The sequence below is a fragment of the Saccopteryx bilineata genome, chromosome 1 (genome assembly GCF_036850765.1).
Source record: "Saccopteryx bilineata isolate mSacBil1 chromosome 1, mSacBil1_pri_phased_curated, whole genome shotgun sequence".
Lineage (NCBI taxonomy): Eukaryota > Metazoa > Chordata > Mammalia > Chiroptera > Emballonuridae > Saccopteryx > Saccopteryx bilineata.
This window is the reverse complement of record NC_089490.1, coordinates 86,423,459-86,445,852: the sequence shown is the minus strand read 5'-3', so window position 1 is coordinate 86,445,852 and position 22,394 is coordinate 86,423,459. Positions and strand designations below refer to the sequence as shown.

Below are 22,394 nucleotides of genomic sequence, written 5' to 3'. Positions count from 1 at the left end.
AGCTGCTGCCCTGAGGGCAAGCACCCACAGCCCTCCATAAACTATACACCAGGGGTCCCCAAACTACGCCCGTGGGCCGCATACAGCCCCCTGAGGCCATTTATCCGGCCCCCACTGCACTTCCAGAAGGGGCACCTCTTTCATTGGTGGTCAGTGAGAGGAGCATAGTTCCCATTGAAATACTGGTCAGTTTGTTGATTTAAATTTACTCGTTCTTTATTTTAAATATTGTATTTGTTCCCGTTTTGTTTTTTTACTTTAAAATAAGATATGTGCAATGTGCACAGGGATTTGTTCTTTTTTTTTTTTATAGTCTGGCTCTCCAACAGTCTGAGCGACAGTGAACTGGCCCCCTGTGTAAAAAGTTTGGGGACCCCTGCTATACACACATGGTGCTGCCCATGCCAATACAAAATACAAGTGAACAAATCTAAACACTTGTTTACCCAACACAAGAGAATTCAAGTTTCCTCACCACCACTACCTTTTTAAATTTGTTTAAAATGTGTTGGCCATGGTGGACATGCCAGCTGTAATATTCAATGGCTGCATAGAGCCTTTAAGAAGTCTAGTTACTGCAGTGGTTCTCAAAGTGGTCTGAGACTCCTGGGGGCACTTGAAACCCTTTCAGGAAGTTCGTGAAGTTTTTTCCAAGTGCCTATCTCTATGAGGGTAGCTTTTCTTTATATTCAAAGCAACATATTGAATGAAGAAGCAGGCAGGAGAATACAGCTGTCTTCCGTTAAGTCAGATATAGAAGAGATTTGCAAAAAATGTGAAACAATGCCACTCATCTAACTTTTGTTTTAAAAAATAGTTATTTGTAATAAAAGTATTTATGTTAATGTGATGGGGTTTTGTTCTGTATAAATCATTAAATTTCTCAATTTTTATTTCCATTATGGTAACCATAGATATAACCCATACAAACAAAAATTCTTTAAGGTCTTCCAGTTTTTAAGATCATAAAAGGATCCTGAGACTAAAAAGTTTGAGAAGCTCTAGCTTCATAATAAAGAACTTTCTCTTACTAAACCTGGATCAAACCCAGCCTCTCCCCCCCCCCCCCCCCCCCCAGCTACCTTACACACTTGGCACACGGCAAGCATTTACATGGAGGTTGCTGTTATTTTAGGGCTTCCACCTGTGGCAGAAATCCCCTCTTTTAAACCCCTTTCACGTAGTCATTTAAACTGCATGAGTACTTTCAGTAACGAAAACTACATTACTTTGCATGGATGACATTACATATTTGGAAAGTTCTCAGGTATTTATCAGGATCCTTGGTTGCTGAGTACAGAAAAGTGGTTCCTGCTTGGGTAAAGGGAAACTATTGGAGGAATGTGGGGCTATGTAATGGCACAGAAGGAAGGGCTAGGGGTACAGATGGACCTAAGACTACATGGAACCAGGGAACCACCGCTTTTTTTTTTTTTTTTACAGAGACAGAGAGAGAGTCAGAGAGAGAGATAGGTAGGGATAGACAGACATGAACGGAGAGAGATGAGAAGCATCAATCATCAGTTTTTCGTTGCAACACCTTAGTTGTTCATTGATTGCTTTCTCATATGTGCCTTGACCGTGGGCCTCCAGCAGACCAAGTGACCCCTTGCTCGAGCCAGCGACCTTGGGTCCAAGCTGGTGAGCTTTGCTCAAACCAGATGAGCCTGCGCTCAAGCTGGCGAACTTGGGTTCTTGAACCTGGGTCCTCCACATCCCAGTTCGACGGTCTATCCACTGCGCCACCCTCTGGTCAGGCTCTGCTGGTATTTTCAAAGAGACTTTCACAGAGGCTAACTTCAGATACAGCAGGAAACCTCTGGATGCTGCCACCTCTGCCACCCCTTCTCCCACAACTCCTGCCACGTGAGAGGAACTTACTCCAAGTTCTGGTTCCAAAAATCCCAGCTGGGTCAGGTGCCCACAACTGGATTAATGCGTAGAATCATGTAGAGAAGAGTGACTGCCTTGAGACCCTTGTAGTTGGAACGTAGGGCAACAGTTCTCAGAAGAACTGGAATGGTGTGGGACAGACTAAACAAGAGGTGTTTGTTTACAGAAAGACTTGCTGGGAAGATTTGTCTTGTGTTGAGCCAAAATGTCTCCTTGTAACATATATCCAGTTATTTTTGTATTGCCTCATGAAACTGGTGGACATAAATCTTCCCCGAGATATTTGTGGAATTATTTGCTGAGTGCCTACTGTATGGTATCCCTAGAGGACAGAGCTGAGTTATACAAAGTCTCTGCCCTCAAAGAGCTCACTGTCTAGGAGGAGATTGCTAAGAGAATGAATGAGTGAATGAATGAATGAATGAACAAATGAAGCTAATTCGTCATTTGGAGAGCTTGACAACCCCAACTGGGCTTGATCTTGAAGTGCCCATTCCCTCTTGGTTTTCCTTCTAACAGCTGTGCCCTGTAAGAGCTCCTCTTTTTCAGTCTGCCCCTAAAGGTTCTGTTATTGGTTTTGCTCTGTCCTCACATATAGCCAAACAGTATACTGGACCCTCAGCTGAGCCCCTGACAGCTAATTGTGTGCCTTTTTCCATATGCACTTTTAGTAACAGGTTGGTAGCTGGAAAGTGTATTTACACTACAGAAACTAGGAAATGCTACATTTCAGAGTGTCTGTTGTTAGTCATTTACTAGCACACCACTGCATACTTGTGCCCATTGTCTATCTCTGGTGGTGTGTCCAGATACTCAAATTCAGCTTGTCAAAAATAAGTGACCTATGATCATTTTCCCAAAACACAACCCTCCTGGATGACCTAGCCTGGTTAATGACATTGTCACTCATCCAATTCCTGAAGCTACAGGCATTCATGAGGCATTTTAGATACTCTTCTCTCCTTCTGCTCTGCATCTAATTTATCATTAACTTCCATTGTACTCTCAATAAAATCTGTATCCTCCTCTCCATTCCCACTGCCAGTAACCGAGTTCAACCTTCTTCATTCCTTTGAAGAAGGTTGAAGTTCTCTGACTAACCACTCTGTCGTTAGTCCCCTTGCTATAACCTGAACCTTTAATTTGGTCGGATGCTCTTTCCCCTGGTTGAGAAATCCCCCACCTTGATGGAAGCAGAGTTCATAGATTATGAACATGCTGATCCTGGCTCTCCAACTTCCTTGCAGCTGCAGTAAGGTGGATTACTTAACCTCCATCAATCAGGAACACTCACTCTGCCATCTAATATGACCGTACACAGCAGCACTGGCAGCACCCAAGGGCCAGTGCAGGTGGCAAAATGAGTTATGACATCCAGTGTTTAACAGTGTCAACAGCCAATACCTTCCCGGACTAGTTTTGTGGCATTGTTTTGGCTGAGGTTCCAGTGGCGGCCATTTTTTGAGCCCAATTCTCCAGCACCCCAAGTGCTGCTGAGAGCTCTCCAAATTCCTTTTAGTAACCATTCTGCTATAAAAATCAGCCAGCTCTGGCCCTGGCCGGTACCTTGGTTGGAACATTGTCCCAATACACCAAATTTGCAAGTTCAGTCTCCAGCTGGAACACATACAAGAATCAACCAGTGAATACATAAATAGGTAGAACAACAAATTGATGTTTCTCTCTCTCTCTCTCTCTTTTTCTCTCTCAATTGCCCTTCCTATCTCTCTAAAAATAGATAGATAGATGACAGATAGATAGATAGATAGATAGACAGATAATCAACCAGCTCTGGAGCTCAATGCCTGCCCTCTGAACTGGATTCTTATCCCATGGTCTGCAGAACCTCACACAGCCTGTAATGTCACAGCATACCTCGATTTCTGCCCATGTCTTTCCAGCTTTGCATGAGTGCCCCAGCCCATTAGCAAAGCTAACCTCAGTTTGGAAAGCTTGGCCTGATAACCTTAAATATTTACATCACCTAACTATAAATAGTTGCATCACCTAAATAGTTTTAAAGAACCCACCCCTGGCTTCTCCTTTAACTTAAAATGGAAACTTCTCACTCAGGCCAACTTACCTCAAGGTGAGCTGGCCCATGTCATCCTTCCTGATCTTCTCTGAGAATATCATTCTCACCTGACTAGTACAGTAGATAATGCATTGACCCGAAATGCTGAGGTCGGCAGATTGAAACCCCAATGTTGCTCTTCAGCTTGAGCAGGATCCCAAAGGCCGCCAGCTTGAGCCCATAGGTTGCTGGCTTGAGCCCAAAGGTCCCTGGCTTAAAGCCCAGTGTCTCTGGCTTGAGCAAGGGTCACTGGCTTGGCTGGAGCCCCCTGGTCAAGGCATGTATGAGAAAGCTATCAATGAACAACTAAGATGCTACAATGAAAAGTTGATGCTTCTTATCTCTCTCCCTTGTCTTGCTCTGTCTCTCACTGTGTGCTAAAATAATAAATAAATAAATGTCTCAGAACACAACTCAATGGTCACCTCCTCAAGGAGAACTTCCTTGTCACCCTGTGGAAATGGCCATCCAGTTTACTCTATCCTGTCAGTTCATTTTATTGTCTACAAAGCACTTAGTACTGTCTAAACTGTCTTGGTCACTAATATGATTACTTGCTTACAGTCTGTCTACCTTTCTGATCCTGAAGTTCCAAGAGTACAGAAACTTCATTTGTCCTGTTTGCTCCTGAATCTTTAGCACCTATCATTGTGCCTCCATTGGATAAATAAAGGAATGAACCAATGAACTGCCCTTGCTTTTATTTCATTCATGCCTACCAAGCCAACTAACTACCTGATCAGGAGTGGGTAGTCCACTGGAAAAGAATAGTAAACTGATGTTGTATTAATAGATATGAGTATTTTTTCTTTTCTTTTTTTTTTTTTTTTTTTTTGTATTTTTCTGAAGCTGGAAACGGGGAGAGACAGTCAGACAGACTCCCGCATGCGCCCGACCGATATCCACCCGGCACGCCCACCAGGGGCGACGCTCTGCCCACCAGGGGGCGTCGCTCTGCCGCGACCAGAGCCACTCTAGCACCTGGGGCAGAGGCCAAGGAGCCATCCCCAGCGCCCGGGCCATCTTTGCTCCAATGGAGCCTTGGCTGCGGGAGGGGAAGAGAGAGACAGAGAGGAAGGAGGGGGGGTGGAGAAGCAAATGGGCTCTTCTCCTATGTGCCCTGGCCAGGAATCGAACCCGGGTCCCCCGCACGCCAGGCCGACGCTCTACCGCTGAGCCAACCAGCCAGGGCATGAGTATTTTTTCTGATCTCTGTAATTGTTGTGGTTCACTTTGAAGTTATTTTTTGTTATATGAACCTATGAGCTTGGTAATTACCGTATTTCCCCATGAATAAGACGCTCCCATGTATAAGACACACCTTAATTTTGGGGCCCAAAATTTGAAAAAAAAAAATGTATTACATAAAGGTATTGAACTCAAGTTTAATCATAAAATTCATACAACTCCTCATCACTGTCAAAACTCCCATCGATTAGCTTGTCCTCATCTGTGTCTGATGCAAATCACTGTCTTCATATATTGCCTTGTCCTCAGTTCCATCTATGGCATTTGAAATGCCACAACCACTGTATAAGATGCATCCAGTTTTTAGACCCCAAGTTTTTTCCAAAAAATATGCGTCTAATACATGAGGAAATACAGTATTGTTGTTTTTATTATTAGCATAATTGTTTCTATTCATTGACTCTCAGTGATGTGTCAACCACTGATCGGAACCTTACCATCCACTTAATCTTCACCAAAATAGAATCTATGAGATGAGTGTTGTTACTGCCCCATGTTACAGATCAGGAAACTGAGGCTCAGAGAGCTTGAATGACAGTAAATTCTCATTGTAGGGAATGGTGGAGACACTTTTTCATGATCATGCTATCTCCCCTGCCAGGTGGTGGAGACACTTTGAATCGTGGTCAGTCTGACTCTTGCTCCTCTCTGGGCACAGGGTTGACACTAGGCCCTATCTCCTCCCCACCCCGAGAATTTGGCTCACCCTCTCTTGGTCTTTGGTGATAATGACTCCACCCCACCCCACCCCTTGCAGAGGCCTGCCCACCCTGCAATGCCATCACCCATGAGTAGGCAATCTTTTTATGTTAAACTGTGGCCAGATATTCCATTTTTAGCTCTTTTCAAAAGACATGAACTTTAGGGAAGAAGGAGCAAAGACATCACCTGTTGTTTTGTTATTTGTTTGTTTGCTTTGTTTTGTTTTTTTAGAACCCCAGTTTTTAATATATTAAAGATCAGATTTGCCCTGGCCGGTTGGCTCAGCGGTAGAGCGTCAGCCTGGCGTGCGGGGGACCCGGGTTCCATTTCCGGCCAGGGCACATAGGAGAAGCGTCCATTTGCTTCTCCACACCCCCCCTCCTTCCTCTCTGTCTCTCTCTTCCCCTCCAGCAGCCAAGGCTCCATTGGAGCAAAGATGGCCCGGGTGCTGGGGATGGCTCCTTGGCCTCTGCCCCAGGTGCTAGAGTGGCTCTGGTCGTGGCAGAGCGATGCCCTGGAGGGGCAGAGCATCGCCCCTTGGTGGTCAGAGCGTCGCCCCCTGGTGGGTGTGCCGGGTGGATCCTGGTCGGGCGCATGTGGGAGTCTGTCTAACTGTCTCTCCCCGTTTCCAGCTTCAGAAAAATACAAAAAAAAAAAAAAAAAGATCAGATTTGAATGCACAAATCAATAATAATACTGTTTTCATTAAATTGAGGTTGGAGGAACAGCCAGGTTCCCTAATTAATAAGGATTCCTAACATTTATATAGCCCTTAACTATTTAAAAAAGGCTTTCACTCCCTTCTCTTATTTTCCCCTCACACTAGCCCTCTGTGAGGCAGTGTGGTGGAGAGGAGGCCCTCTTGGAAGGAGATAGACCTGGATCCACATCCCAGCCCACCACTACGGAGCTGTGTGACCTTGAGCAGGTCACTCAATCTGCGTCTCTCATTTATTTATTTTTTTTCTCATTTATTTTTTATTTTAAATTACCATGCAATCAACTTGACTTAAAAAAAATATTGGTGAATAGTTCTATGAATTTTAACATATGTATGTACAGATTAGTATAATCACCACCACAATCAGAGTGCAGAACAGGTTTCCCTCCCAAAATACCTCCCCTCATGCTATCTCTTCTTTTTTTTGCAACAGAGACAGAGAGATAGAGAGACAGAGAGAGGAACAGATAGGAACAGACAGGAAGGGAGAGAGATGAGAAGCATCAAGTCTTCATTGTGATGCCTTGGTTCAGAGGTTCTCAAACTTTTTGAAGTCGGGCGCATTTAAAATCCTACAGATAATTGTAGGCTCACTATATACAAATTTCTGAGAAATATGTTATAATAATTAAGTCAAATATTAAAGAAAAAATATATAAAGTCCAAGCATGCTTTTATGGTAATTAAACAAAATAAATATGACAAAATTAAATTTATTCTGACATTAAAAAACGTTTTTGTTACATTTTTTGAGTTACGCTCTTTAGAATTCATAAAAAAAGAAGGGTTAAAAAATTAAAAAACAAACAAAAATTATTTTTTTATATATATAGATACATTCTTAGTAAGATTTAGTAAATTCGGCAGGTCCCGGTGCAAATGTGTTAAGTTTTTTCATTTTTGTGTTTATGAGAAACATGAGCCTGATGTGTCTTAGCAATTTCTTCAATGTTTGAGCATATATTTGAAAGGCAAACTCTCATTTCCTCATCAATTCATTAAAGAATTCCTCTCTTTTTACTCTTAATTGTGTTGAGGGTAGAAAATCCTAATTCACATAGAGGATGTTGAAAATTGTAGTAAAATGTTCAAAGCTTTTTTAGATATTGCCACATATTCTTCTTTTATAGAAATCCAAAAGGCTTCAAGAGACAATTCCTTATGTTTAATCATCAATCCAAAACCCCAACCATACATATAATCTTAACTTTACACCAAACAAAGGATAGAAGAAACTTGCCTCCAGTCTTTCCAGGGAACATGGCAGGTAGTGTAAACAATCCAGCACCACAGCTTAACAGCCTTTTGTAACCTAATCAGGCAAGTGAGGTGGGGGGTTGGGCAAAATGTCAGCTTACAGCCAATTCCCCACACCTCTGTCCCCAAAAAATCTAAACTCCAAAAACTTTGTTGTTTTTTTGGTCCCCAACAGGCACATATTTCTCTGGAATACCATAAGGTGCACCGGGAAATCTTCTAGGATGCACCAGTGCACCCTGGCGCCCACTTTGAGAACCACTGCCTTAGTTGTTCACTGATTGCTTTCTTATATGTGCCTTGATTGGAGGGCTACAGCAAAGTGAATGACCCCTTGCTCAAACCAGTGACTTTGAACTTAAGCCAGCGACCTTGGGCTTCAGGCCAGTGACTTTTGGGCTCAAGCCAGCAACCATGGAGTCATGTCTATGATCCTATGCTCAAGCCAGTGACCCCATGCTCAAGCTGGTGAGCCCATGCTCCTGCTGGTGACCTCAGGGTTTCGAACCTGGGTCCTCTGTGTCCCAGTCCGATGCTCTATCCACTGTGCACCAACACTTGGTTAGGCTCATATCTCTTTATAAACACACTTTTCCCACCCCTAACCCCTGACAACCCCTGATCTGTTCTCCATCTCCATAGTGTTGTCTTTTCGAGAATGTCATATAATGGAGCCATACAGTATATCACCTTTTTTTTTTTATAGAAACAGAGAGAGAGAATCTGAGAGAGGGATAGATAGGGACAGACAGACAGGAAGGGAGAGAGATGAGAAGCATCAATCATTAGTTTTTCGTTGTGACACCTTAGTTGTTCATTGATTGCTTTCTCATATGTGCCTTGACCGTGGGCCTTCAGCAGACGAAGTAACCCCTTGCTCAAGCCAGCGACCTTGGATCCAAGCTGGTGAGCTTTGCTCAAGCCAGATGAGCCCGTGCTGCAGCTGGTGACCTCGGGGTCTCGAACCTGGGTCCTCCACATCCCAGTTCGATGCTCTATCCACTGTGCCACTGCCTGGTCAAGCAGTATATCACCTTTTGAGGTTAACTTCTTTCACTCAACATAATGCCTTTGTGATTAATCCAAGTGCTCATGTGTATGAATAGTTCATTACATTTTATTCCATTATATGGGTGCACCCAAGTTACTTATCCATTCATCTGTTGGAGGACAATTGGGCTGCTTCCCATGTTTTGCATCTATTTCTGTTGTTTTTGGTTATTACAAGTTTTTATTTTAATGATGATAAAAATATACATAACATAAAATTTACCATTTTTAGTGTATAATCAGTGGCATTAAGTATTACATTTAAAATGTTATATAACCATTACCAACTGTTTCCAGCTCTTTTTCAGTATCATGAACTGATACTCTCTGCCCATTAGACAATAATTACCCATTCCCCACCTCCAGCCCCTGTTAACCTCTATTCTTTCTGTCTCCATGGAATTTGCCTATTCTAGGGACTTCATGTAAGTTAAATCATGCAATATTCTTTTGTGTCTAATTTCCCTCACTTATCACAGTGTCTTCGGGTTCATACATGTATTATGTGTCAGAATTTTATTCCTTTTTTTAGGCTGAGTGGTATTCTATTTTATGTATATATCACATTTTGTTGGTGCATTCATCTGTTGATAGATGCTTTGGTTTTTCCACCTTTCATCTATCATAAATACTTCTGCAATGAACATACATAAATGAATTTCTCTTTGAGATACTGCTTTCCATTTTGTATACCTAGAAGTGGACTTGCTATGAGGATGAGAGATAATGAAGGTGAAGTGCCTGGCACAGGGCCTAGCACACAGTAGGTGCTTAACAAATGGCAGGCATCCTCATGAAGAGTCTGGTTAGGTGCCTTCAGTTTGAAAGGAGCAGAGACACACTCAGCTTCCCTCTGGTACGCTGGGAAGTTCAGCTAATGGGAAATCCTCCCCATCTGCACAGTTGGCCTGTGGAGAATGGAGTGTCACTCAGGAGGCAACAGGTCATCATCTCATTGTCCCTGAGCAAGTGTCCACTGCTTCTCAGCACCTGAAGTGGATTTTCCATTTCTGCTTCTCTCCTAGTTCTCCCATCTAAATTCAGATTCCCCCAAAGATCCTGAGACCAGAACTTGGTAGTTTATTCTATTTATTTATTATTATTATTATTATTATTATTTGTATTTTTCTGAAGCCAGAAACGAGGAGGCAGTTAGACAGACTCCCGCATGCACCCGACCGGGATCCACCCAGCACGCCCACCAGGGGGCAATGCTCTGCCCATCCGGGGCATCGCTCCATTGCGACCAGAGCCACTCCAGCGCCTGAGGCAAAGGCCACAGAGCCATCCCCAGCTCCAATGGAGCCTCAGCTGCAGGAGAGGAAGAGAGAGACAGAGAGGAAGGAGAGGGGGAGGGGTGGAGAAGCAGATGGGCGCCCCTCCCGTGTGCCCTGGCAGGGAATCAAACCCGGGACTCCCGCACACCAGGCTGACGCTCCACCACTGAGCCAACCGGCCAGGGCCAGTAGTTTATTTTAAAGGAGATTCCAGGAAGCACAGTGAAGGAGAGGGAAAATGAGACAGGGAAGTGAGGAAAGCCAACAGATAGGCTACCGCTGTGGGGCTCAGTCCCTCTGGGCGCCAGCTGAGGGGCCACGAAAGTACACCACAGCACTGTGGGGATTTATCCACTGACTCCTATGGCCCTGGAGGTTTGAAATCTCTGGCCCTTCTGGACTGCCCTGGACAATGGGCTGAGTAAGTTCCCACAGCTCCAGAAAAAAAATCCTTAGGCTGAGAAGCAGAGCCAAGAGGGTACTGGAGGTAAAAGCTGTCCGCATACAGGGACCTGTCTCCTGCAGCTGCAGGTACAGGAAAGGACCAAAGGGATAGGTGCTGGGCACCAGCGGCAACTGCTCTGCCCTTGCATCTCCGTCCTGACTCCGGCCTCCTCAGAGCTCCCACTGCACTGACTCCTACTTTGAGCTTTGTTCTTTGTGTCTCTCTGCTGCCTAAGTCCCTGTGTAAGTCTTGCATTTAACCCGTCCTGTTGAGTCATCACCTTGACTGGGCGGGGCCTGCACACTAGCCTGGCTCATGGGTTCATGGACCACTGACCTCCAAAGCTGGCTGCCCTTGACACCCAAGCTCTAATGGTCCCTGGGTCCAGGTTCCTGAGGTCCGAGAAACAAAGCATAACAACTTTTGCACATGGACCATTTCTGACTCTTTCTTTAGTAGGGGCTGCCGTGTGACAGCATCCAGGGTTTTCCAGATTACTCACTGATAGGAGTACAGCTATGCCCCTTTACAAATGAAGAGACTGGGGCTCAGAGCACTTCAGAGTCTTGCAAAGGGCACTCACTTAGTTAAAGGCAGGCTTGGACCTGTGCACAGTATCCCAACTGTAAACTTCATGCTCTCTCCTCGCAATCATTTTACCTCTTACACAAGGAACAAAAGCTCCAAGTGCTGAGAGTCGTAAAAATCTTCCTATTTGGCAGGTTATCTCACAATGGGAAGGAATCTCAGCCTTCCAGGATCCTGGGTTCCTGGATGGCAGAGCACAAGAGCAAGGTTAGTATTAAACCCACAATAAATAAAACCATACTTTTTGTGCCAGATCAAATATCACCCTTTATGAAATTCTAGTTGAAGCAAGTGGTAGCAGACATCAAAGTTTCCAGAAAATTTTGCAGGAAAAAAGCATGAGATTGAGAAAGATTCTGCTCATCTCGTTCAATATTCCTGAGAAATGGGGGAAAGCTGCTTGTACCAGTCCTGTTCCTGGTGGCAGAGGGTTGAAATTAGCAGGCTGGCTTGTGCAGGAGAGGAACTTATTGGTATAATGTGGAGTAGATCATGGAATAGCAACAAGGCTAGAGAAGTGGCTTAGAAAATAGACCTGAACCAAGAGGGCAAAGGGCAGCCAAGACCATGCCACAGAAATGGTCAGCTGGCACAGACACTCTGGGGCACTCCATCTTCTACTTGAGAGCCTGGGACAGGCTCACCCTGGGTCACATGGCCATGCTGGCTATCTGGTCGGTGGAAGAAGGTGATGTTTGAGCCATTTCGGTTTCTGTAATGGGAGATGAGGGCCTAAAATAATTCCTCAAATTGGAAGAATGTTTGGAGGCTGAGTTGTCAAAATGACAAATATTTTCAGTATTGCTATTACTGGACCTCAACACTGGGTACCACCTGGTTCTGTGCTCAACACAGAGGCTAAAGCTTCTTTTTTTTTTTTTAATTTTTTTAAAATTTTATTTTAGCGAGGAGGGAGAGAGAGAGAGAGAAGGGGGGAGAGGAGCAGGAAGCATCAACTCCCATACATTCCTTGACCAGGCAGCTTGGGGCTTCAAACCGGTGACCTCAGCACTCCAGGCCTACGCTTAATCCACTGCACCACTGCAGGTCAGGTTAAAACTTCTTTTTTATTAGAACACCCTCCCTCATAAGACTTTTTCCTGTCGCTCATCGCCCATCACCGCCAGTTTTCTTGAAAGGGCTATTCACACACACTCACGGTCCCCAACTGTCATCATCCCTTCAGATAGTCTGCCATTTCTTACCCACCATTCCACTGAAAGTGCCCACTAAAGTCACCAGGAACTTTTGATTGACAAACTAATTTTCAGTCCTCTGTGAGAATTCAGAAGCTTGGTGAAACCTTCCCCTCTCTAATCATCTGTCTCATTTCTTTTTAAACTGTCAGAGCCCTGACCAGTGGCTCAATGGATAGAGCATCAGCCCAGAGTATGGACGTCCCAGGTTCAATTCCCGATCAGGACACATAGGAAAAGTGACCATCTGCTTCTCCTCCCCTCCCTGATCCCCCACTCTTTCCCTCCAGCTGCGAATCACTCAATTAGTTTGAGCATCAGCCCCAGACAGGGTTGCTGGGTTGATCCTGGTCATAGTGCATGTAGGAGTTTGCCTATCTCCCCTCTTCTTAACTAAAACAAACAAACAAACAAAATTATCAGCATGTATTATATAGTGTTACAGGGACACATTCAATTTTTTTTTTGTTTTTGTTTTTGTTTTTCTTTTTTTTTTCTGAAGCTGGAAACAGGGAGAGACAGTCAGACTCCCGCATGCGCCCGACCGGGATCCACCCGGCACGCCCACCATGGGGCGACGCTCTGCCCACCAGGGGGTGATGCTCTGCCCATCCTGGGCGTCGCCATGTTGCGACCAGAGCCACTCCAGCGCCTGAGGCAGAGGCCACAGAGCCATCCCCAGCGCCCGGGCCATCTCCGCTCCAATGGAGCCTTGGCTGCGGAAGGGGAAGAGAGAGACAGAGAGGAAAGCGCGGCGGAGGGGTGGAGAAGCAAATGGGCGCTTCTCCTGTGTGCCCTGGCCGGGAATCGAACCCGGGTCCTCCGCACGCTAGACCGACGCTCTACCACTGAGCCAACCGGCCAGGGCCACATTCAATTTTTATAAGGCCTGACACATACACATTTGGAAGCAAATTCTTTTAAAAAAAATAATACAAAGTTACACAGAGAAATTTCTAGAGCCCCTCCTGGGAATTCAAAGGAGCTGGCGCAAATGAGGGGCTCCAAAACTTAACTTCCTTAACTTTCCAGTGAATCCTCTTTGAAAAAGGACAAACCAGTTTTTTTTTGTAATCATTGTCTATCAATAGACATGATGAATTTGCTGGCTTTTTGTCATTACATTTTGTATACAAAATTCTTCTGTGAATACATGTAGTTCTCCACAATAAAAAGAACAGGAATTGCCGAGTTCCAGGTCATGGGCCTTTTGACTTCTATTTGTTTTTTTTTTTTGTTTTGTTTTATTTTTACAGGGACAGAGAGAGGGATAGATAGGGACAGACAGACAGGAACGGAGAGATGAGAAGCATCAATCATCAGTTTTTTGTTGCGACACCTTAGTTGTTCATTGATTGCCTTTCTCATATGTGCCTTGACCGTGGGCCTTCAGCAGACCGAGTAACCCCTTGCTGGAGCCAGCGACCTTGGGTCCAAGCTGGTGAACTTTTTGCTCAAGCCAGATGAGCCCGCGCTCAAGCTGGCGACCTCGGGGTCTCGAACCTGGGTCCTCCGCATCCCAGTTCGACGCTCTATCCACTGCACCACTGCCTGGTCAGGCTTCTTCTTTTTTTTTTTTTTTTTTTTTTTAAATTCATTTTAGAGAGGAGAGGGGGAGAGAGAGAGAGAGAGAGAGAGAGAGAGAAGAGACAGAGAGAGAAGGGGGGAGGAGCTGGAAGCATCAACTCCCATATGTGCCTTGACCAGGCAAGCCCAGAGTTTCGAACCGGCGACCTCAGCATTTCCAGGTCGACGCTTTATCCACTGCGCCACCACAGGTCAGGCTTGACTTCTATTTGGTAGTGTACTGCCAAATTGCCCTTCAAATAGGTGTCACTAAATCCCATGCCAACCAGCTGTGGTGGCGGAAATTTTCTCACATCCTCACCTGCTTTGGATATTATAATAATCTTTTTTTGTATTTTTACCAAGCTCATGAGAGAAATAAAAAGGCATTTCAGTGTTGTTTTAATTTACTGTATTGGTTTCTAGGGCTGTTGTAACCAAGTACTACCAACTCATGCCTTTAAAAAAACAACAGCTATTTATTGTCTCACAGTTCTGGAGACTAGAAGACCAAAATCCATGTTTCCCAAGGCTTTGCTCCCTCTGAAATCTCTAGGGGCTGAGGGATTCTCCCTTCCCTCTTCCTAATTGCTGTGGTGCTGTCAGTCTTTGGTGCATCATTCCAATTCTTTGTCCTCACATGGCGTCCTCCCTGTGTCTCTGTCGTCTCATGGCCTTCACTGTCTAAGGAGGACACCAGTCATTTTGAATTAAGGGCCCACCCTACTCAAGTATGACCTCATCTTAATTACTAACATCTGTGACAACCTTATTTCCGAATAAGGCCACATTTTGAGGTTTTGGGGTTAGGACTTCAACATATCTCCCCCACCTCCAACCCGAAGGGGGTGCACAGTTCCTGGAACTCCTGTAACACCAAGTCGATGTGTGGAGTGGACGGAGCAAGCTCCTATTCCATCTCCTAGTTCCAAAAATCCATTTAATATATTGTCTTCAGATAGAGGATGTATCAGATATTAAACTGATAAGAAGATACTACACTTGATCTTAGCCAAATGGCCAAGAAGTGATCAACATACCTTTTTTGAGGAAGACACAATTCAACCCATAACATTTGCATTCCTGTATATTCTAGGGACATTGTACATCTTTTCATATGTCTACTGGAAATTTGGATCCTTCCTTCTGCAAATCATCCTTCCATATCAGTTGCCCAGTTTTCTGTCAGGTTATTTGTCATTTTCCTATTTCTTTCACTAGTCTCTATATTTTTTCTTTTCTTTTTTAAATTTATTTATTTATTTATTCATTCATTTTAGAGAGGAGAGGGAGAGACAGAGAGAGAGAGAGGAGAGACAGAGAGAGAGAAGGGAGGGAGGAGCTGGAAGCATCAACTCCCATATGTGCCTTGACCAGGCAAGCCCAGGGTTTCGAACCGGCGACCAGCATTTCCAGGTCGACACTTTATCCACTGCGCCACCACAGGTCAGGCTAGTCTCTATTTTTTCACGATGAAGTAGTTATATACATGGCAAAGGTTTGCTCTCAGCCCATTACACATGCTTTAACTTTGGTTTTGGAACCTGAGCTTGACTTCTGCGACACGAAACTCCACAGGTGACGCTCCTGCTTCTCTGGTTTACTGTCCGTCCTTCCTCCTCTGCCTCTCCACCTGGAGTCTTCCCGGTATCATAAACGGCACCACATCCATCTATGATCCAGCAAGAAACATGGGCGTCTCCTTGATTTTCTTCCTTCCTCATTCTCTGCATCTGACTTATCACCAAGCCCCGTCATTTAACCTCTCAAATACCTGTCAAGTCTGCATTTCTCTCCATCTCTCTCACTGGTCTAAAGCACCATCGTCTCTCACTTAGACACTTGCCAACAGATTCCCTGGTGTCCCTGCATCTTCTCTGCCTGCTCCAATCCATGCCAGGACCTGTTTTAATTCAAACTGACCTTGTCACATCTTGCAAGGGCTGTTTCTTGCACTGAGAATCAAGTTTAAAATCATTCTTGTGTCCCACAGGGCCCTGTCTGGTCAGGCCAGAGCCACTTTCTCCCTCATGATATACTTTCCACAGCTCTCCAGAAACATCAACCTTCAGAGCCAATCCTCCTTGCTCCTATTTCCTGGAGGCCTTTTTAGTTTTGGTTCCTTTTCTCTGGAAAGCTTCCATCTCCATGTCTCTTCTTTTCATTTATTTATTTCTAAGATTTTATTTATTCATTTTAGCCTGACTAGGCGGTGGCACAGTGGATAGAGCATCAGGCTGGGACACGGAGGACCCAGGTTCAAGACCCCAAGGCTGCCAGCTTGAGCATGAGCTCATCTGGGTTGAGCAAAAAAAAACTCACCAGCTCGGACCTAAGGTCCCTGAGCAAGGGGTCACTCGGTCTGCAGAAGGCCCGTGGTCAAGGCACATATGAGAAAGCAATCAATGAACAACTAAGGTGTCACAACGAGAAACTGATGATTGATGCTTCTTATCTCTCTCTATTCCTGTCTGTCTGTCCCTATCTCTCTCTCTCTCTCTGTAAATAATAATAATAATAATAATAATAATAATAAAAAGAGTTTATTTATTCATTTTAGAGAGCAGAGAGAAAAAGGTAGGGGGAGGAACAGGAAGCATCAACTCTCATATGTACCTTGACCAGGCAAGCCCGGGTTTTGAATTAGAGACCTCGTGTTCCAGGTCGGCGCTTTCTCCACTGCACCACCACAGGTCAGGCCCCCACCCCTCTTCTTCTTTTTTTTTTTTTTTTTTAAATGTATTCTCCTCAGGGGAACATAGCACTACTGAGTGTCTATTACATCCTATGGAGAACGTCAATCTTAGGTCACAGCGTTAAGAGCTCCTGGTTTGGGTCCCATAAGCTCTCTTTGAAATGACCTATCCCACCCCTCTTCTTTAAGATAACATATTTCATTTTCTCCCCCAGTCTCAAGTTCAGATGAGTCTCCCACCCCCATCAGGGTTCAGCCAGATGAATACTGATGTGCCCCAGCTCCTGGATTCCAAATTGCAGGGGGTAAGGTGGGTACTCCAAGTCTGCTTCCTTTCTCTCTTCAGAGGTTACCGACAGTAATGCCATAGAAGGCAGAAAGTTGTTCCTGACCCTTAGGAAAAGGACATGTTTGTTATTTTGCTGAGAAACACATGTTCTCTTTCTGCTCTGTCCAAGCCTGATATCAACAAAATAAAGAAAATATTTGGCTCCAGTTGGGTAGCTTAGTTAATTAGAGTATTGTCCTGATAAACCTAGATTGTGGGTTTGATCCCCAGTCAGGCACCTACAAGAATCAAACAATGAGGCCCTGAGCGATTGGCTCAGTGGTAGAGTAGTGGCCAGCATGTGGATGTTCCAGGTTCAATTCCAGGTCAGGGCACACAGGAGAAATGACCATTTGCTTCTCCACCCCTCCCCCTTCTCTCTCCTCCTGCAGCCATGGCTTGATTAGCATGAGAAAGTTGTTCTCAGGCACTGAAGATGGCTCCATGGCCTCTGCCTCAGACACTAAAAGATTACTCTGGTTGCAACGGAGCAAGGGCTCCAGATGAGCAGAGCAGTGTCCCGTAGTGGGCTTGCCAGGTGGATCCTAGTGGGGGTGCATGCGGGAGTCTGTCTCTCTATCTCTCCTCCTCTCACTAAAAAAAAAAAAGAATCAACCAATGATTTGTTTAAATAAGTGGAACAACCAATCAATGTTTCTCTCTCTCCTTTTCTCTTTCTCTAAAATCAATTAATACATTTTTTTAATTAAAAAAGAAGATATTCATTGACAAGCTCTTTATTGCTGTTCCTCCCTGACTCTCCACCCAATACAGAACATTAATTACCTTTGAGGAAACTTAGAACTGCTAAGGCAGGAATGCATATAACAAACCTGCCAGAATTCAGCTTTTGACATTCACAATGAGGTCTTGATGCTCATATCACATAAAATAGCCTTCTTTCTTTCTTTTTTTTCCAGAGAGAGAGAGAGAGAGAGAGAGAGAGGAAGGGGAAGAGAAGGAGGAGAGAGAGTAAGAAGCATCAATTCATAGTTGCTTCACTTTAGTGTTTTTTATTGATTGCTTCTCATATGTGCTTTGATGGGGGAGAGGGACTCAAGCTGAGACAGTGACCCCTTGCTCAAGCCAATGACCTTGGGTTCAAGCCAGAGACCTTTGGGCTTTAAGCCAGCCACCTTGGGCTCCAAACCAATGACCTTTGGGCTCAAGCCAGCGACCTTGGGATCATGTTGATGACCCCAAGCTCAAGCCCAGGATCTGCGTTCTAGCTCACCAACCACTGGGTTTGAACCTGGGTCCTCAGCATCCAGGGCTGAGGCTCAATCCAGAGTGCCACCATTGGTCAGGTGCAAAATAGATTTTTTTTTTAGTTTATACATTTATTCAACAAATACTTATTACAACCTCACTATGAGCTGAGAGTACTTTGAAGCATAGTGTGGAAATACAGCAAAGAAAAAAGAGGGATGCCCTCCAAGAACCTGCTCCAGGGGAGACAGAAAATCATCAAATAATAAATATTGCATGAAGTTCTATGAAGTACATTGGTGTATATGAAGAAAAACAAAGCAGAATAAGGGACAGAGTGGAGGGAGCAACTATTTGGGGCAGAATGGACAGGGAAGGCCTCTCTGAGAAGGTGGCATCAGAACAGAGCTCTGAAGGTGGTGAGGAATGAGCATTCCAGGCAAAGGCCCCAGCTGGGGGCAGCCCCAATGTCTGAGAAGGGCAAGGAAGCCAGTGCAGCTGGGGTGGAGTGAACAAGAGTGAGCGCGGTGTTGGTGAGGAGCACAGAGCTAGATCCCGCGTGACCTGGACAGGGACCTGAAGTTCAATTGCAAGGACTTTGGGACATCAGAGGACAAGAGTCACTTGTTTTGATATATGTTTTGGAAAATTCACTCTGCTGCTCCATGAAAATAGACTGTAGGAGGGCAAGTGTGGCAGCAGTAACCAGGTGAGAAATGACTGCAGCAAGGATGACAATACCAGTGGTAAAGGCCATGAGATGCTGGGGTATTGGGTGGATTTTGAAGCTAGGATTTTTAGCACTTAGTGATGGGTTAAATAGAGGATGGTAAAAGAAAAAGAGGTTTCTGGGGTGACTTCTAAGATTTTTGTCCTAAACAACAAGACAAAAATCCTTGGAGAAGAGCAGATTTGAAGGTTCACACCTTCCATTTTGAAAGGTCTTTTAAATACCCAAGTGGAGATGTTTAGCAGGTGATCACATGAGCACATCAGAGCTCTATGCATAGGCTGGAGTTGAAGCTGTAACTGGGCTCAATGGCACAGAGTGTTCCAAGGTGTGAGCTTGGGTTGGATCAACTATGGTATGAGTTTCAATATAGAAAAGAAGGGGTCTAAGAAATATGTAGAGGACAGGACCCCATAATGTTCCACACTGCCCAAAGCACATGGCCCCTAGGTCACCTCTCATCACCTGGACCCCAACACCATATGACTCTGAACATCCCTAATCTGCCCAGTCTCACTCCTAACCTACCAAATGTTCCCATCATATCTTGGGACCCACAGCCTGCCCCCAACAGAACTCTCTCTATCCCCAATCTCTTTTCTGCTAACCTGACTCTACTAAGTACACTACTTCCTTTCAGTCCTTAAATGGGACTGTTTTATCTTCCAAGATCTATATACCAAAGAGCTGGCGGTAGGTGTAGCCCTTTCTATGCTCCTAGTTGCCAATTCCTGACCATTGTCCCTTTCTCCTTTCTCAAACCTCCCAACATCTCTGGCACACAGGCCCTTAAATGATCATCCCGACTGCAAGTCACCTAACTCCTCTTGGACACTGTACCTCATCCCCAGAGCCCACTGCCTCTCCACCTCTACTTTTTCCTACCTTTCTTCTTCATGGATTCTGCATCCATGTAGACAGTTCATCCAAACCCTAGGCCCTTGGTTCCTTCACCTCTTTGCTGCCAAGGCCATCTGCTACTCTTGTCATACCCTGAAACTTGTCATAGCAAGAACAGTACTATTCCCAGAATTTCCATGTCAAACATCCCAGTCTTGGACTTCTACCTCCAACTATATTTCTAACTCTTTCTTTTATTCTGATATGAAAATTCTCACTCACATTCAAGATCCCTAAACCACTGGCCCTCCAACTTTTAACTGGTCATCACCTCCTTTCCTGTCCTCACATCTCTTCTTACCCATAGTATATTTGTGATCCAGTGTTTTGATCCAGATGCACAGAACAGCTGAATGTGGCTGGGGAGGAAATATTCAGTTATGCTGAAGGTTCACACTTTGAGACATTATCACACTAAATACAAGTAGGGCTTTCATGCTCCTCAGCAAGCCAACTCTCACCCAAAATGCTGGTCCATTTCTTCTCCCACCTCTTTTAGAGGTAGAACCAGTAATCAGTACTAAAAACAGCCTCCTCTTTGGCACTAGCTGTTTAGGCATTTTCTCTGAATGAAGAAGGAAGACTGTCGGGGGCAAGGAAATTTAAGGGATGCCTACCTATCCTGCTGTGGGATTGGCTGAGGCAGAAAGCCAGAATTTGATTTGTACAAGCTGGGTTTTGAGACGATGGAGGTAGCCCCTGAAAGGGCTATGACATGGTATTTATTCATAAATGGTAGCTTGGAAAGAAAAGAGATACAGAGTTAAGCTTCACCTGGGGTGAGAGGAAATTATATCTGGGGATACAGGTGGAGAAAGAGAGTCAGGAGGAGATTGGTGGAGCCTTCCTAACTCAAGAGAAGAGGGTTGGAATCCTCTCTGGATGCCTGCACTCTACAGGGAGCTAAACCAAGTCCTGGGACCATCAAACACTCACCAATTGAGTGAACACTGCATACCACCTTTCACCCGTGTCAGGAAAGACTGTGCTGTGATTCTTATCCTCAGAGGAGAATCATCCATGACCAGCTTCCTCCTTGACCATGACTATCAAGTCCCATGAGTTCCCACTGGCTGCCCAGCTGGTGATGACCTTCTGTCTCAAAGTCTTGCTCAGTTTATCCAAAGTATTCTATGTGAACAATGAGCTTGTCAATTGCCTACAACACATGTAAGCACTTTTGGAAGCAAAGAAAGTCTCTGGACACCTAGAGGGCTCATGGCAGTGGAAACCCCCAGGATTTATTCTTGGGGTCCTTCTATCCAGAACTAGCTTGAGATTATTTCCCTTTGTGGAGACAGTGGTGATACTTATGTCCATTACCCTAACTTTTAGGGATCATGCTTTTTCCTAGGGAGTGAGGTAGAGAGGAAAGGCACCAATCCTATTTAATTCTTCCTCTTAAGTAGGCTGTGTTAGGGGAGCTTTTTAAATCCTCTCTGGCTCCTTAATCTACCCACTTAGCTCCATCCTCTTTGCCACTTACCTGGTTGTTTATCCTCCCTCCCAGACTGCTTGCTCACCAGTCTTTTTGGCTGGTGCACTTGCTCCCACCCTGATCCATCATTCTAAAACGCAGTTTCAATTATGTCACTCTCTTGCTTCCCATCAGGGTCAGTAAACTCCAGCCTGTGGGTCAAACCTAGCCCACTACCTGTTTTTGTATAGCTTGTGAGCTAAGAAGGGTTTTTACTTTTTTTTTTTTTTGTACTTTTCTGAAGTTGGAAACGGGGAGGCAGTCAGACAGACTCCCTCATGCGCCCAACCGGGATCCACCCCGCACACTCACCAGGGGGTGATGCTCTACCCATCTGGGGCGTCGCTCTGTCGCAACCAGAGCCATTCTAGCGCCTGAGGCAGAGGCCACAGAGCCATCCTCAACGCCTGGGCCAACTTTGCTCCAATGGAGCCTTGGCTGTGGGAGGGGAAGAGAGAGACAGAGAGGAAAGAGAGGAGGAGGGGTGGAGAAGCAGATGGGCGCTTCTCCTGTGTGCCCTGGCCGAGAATTGAACCCGGTACTCCTGCATGCCAGGCTGACGCTCTACCACTGAGCCAACCGGCCAGGGCCGGTTTTTACATTTTTAAGTGGTTGGAAAAAAGTCAAAAGAAGAATAGCATTTCATGACATATAAAAATTACATGAGGCCTGACCTGTGGTGGCACAGTGGATAAAGCATCGACCTGGAAATGCTGAGGTTGCTGGTTCGAAACCCTGGGCTTGCCTGGTCAAGGCACATATGGGAGTTGATGCTTCCAGCTCTTCCCCCTCTTCTCTCTCTCTGTCTCTCCTCTTTCTCTCTCTGTCTCTCCCTCTCCTCTCTAAAAAAATGAATAAATAAATAAAAAAAAAGAAAAAAATTACATGAAATTTGAATTGCAGTGTCCATGCATGTAGTTTTATTGGAACACAGCCACACTCATTTGTTCGTGTATTATCTGTGGCTTTTCTTTGTGCTACTCTGTTAGAGATGAGAAGTTGCAGCAAGCTTGAACATCTGTTATGTAGACTTTAAAA

General features: G+C 44.9%; 2 non-coding genes across 2 annotated transcripts; both read right to left on the bottom strand.

Annotated features, from left to right (window-relative positions):
• Positions 1-14,860: 14,860 nt before the first annotated feature.
• LOC136321434 (U2 spliceosomal RNA) lies at positions 14,861-15,049 on the bottom strand. The gene has a single exon (XR_010728680.1). It is a non-coding gene; the product is annotated as a U2 spliceosomal RNA (small nuclear RNA).
• A 1,704-nt stretch (positions 15,050-16,753) lies between these two features.
• Positions 16,754-16,880, bottom strand: LOC136321205 (small nucleolar RNA SNORA25). Its single transcript, XR_010728484.1, has one exon. It is a non-coding gene; the product is annotated as a small nucleolar RNA SNORA25 (small nucleolar RNA).
• Positions 16,881-22,394: the final 5,514 nt, after the last annotated feature.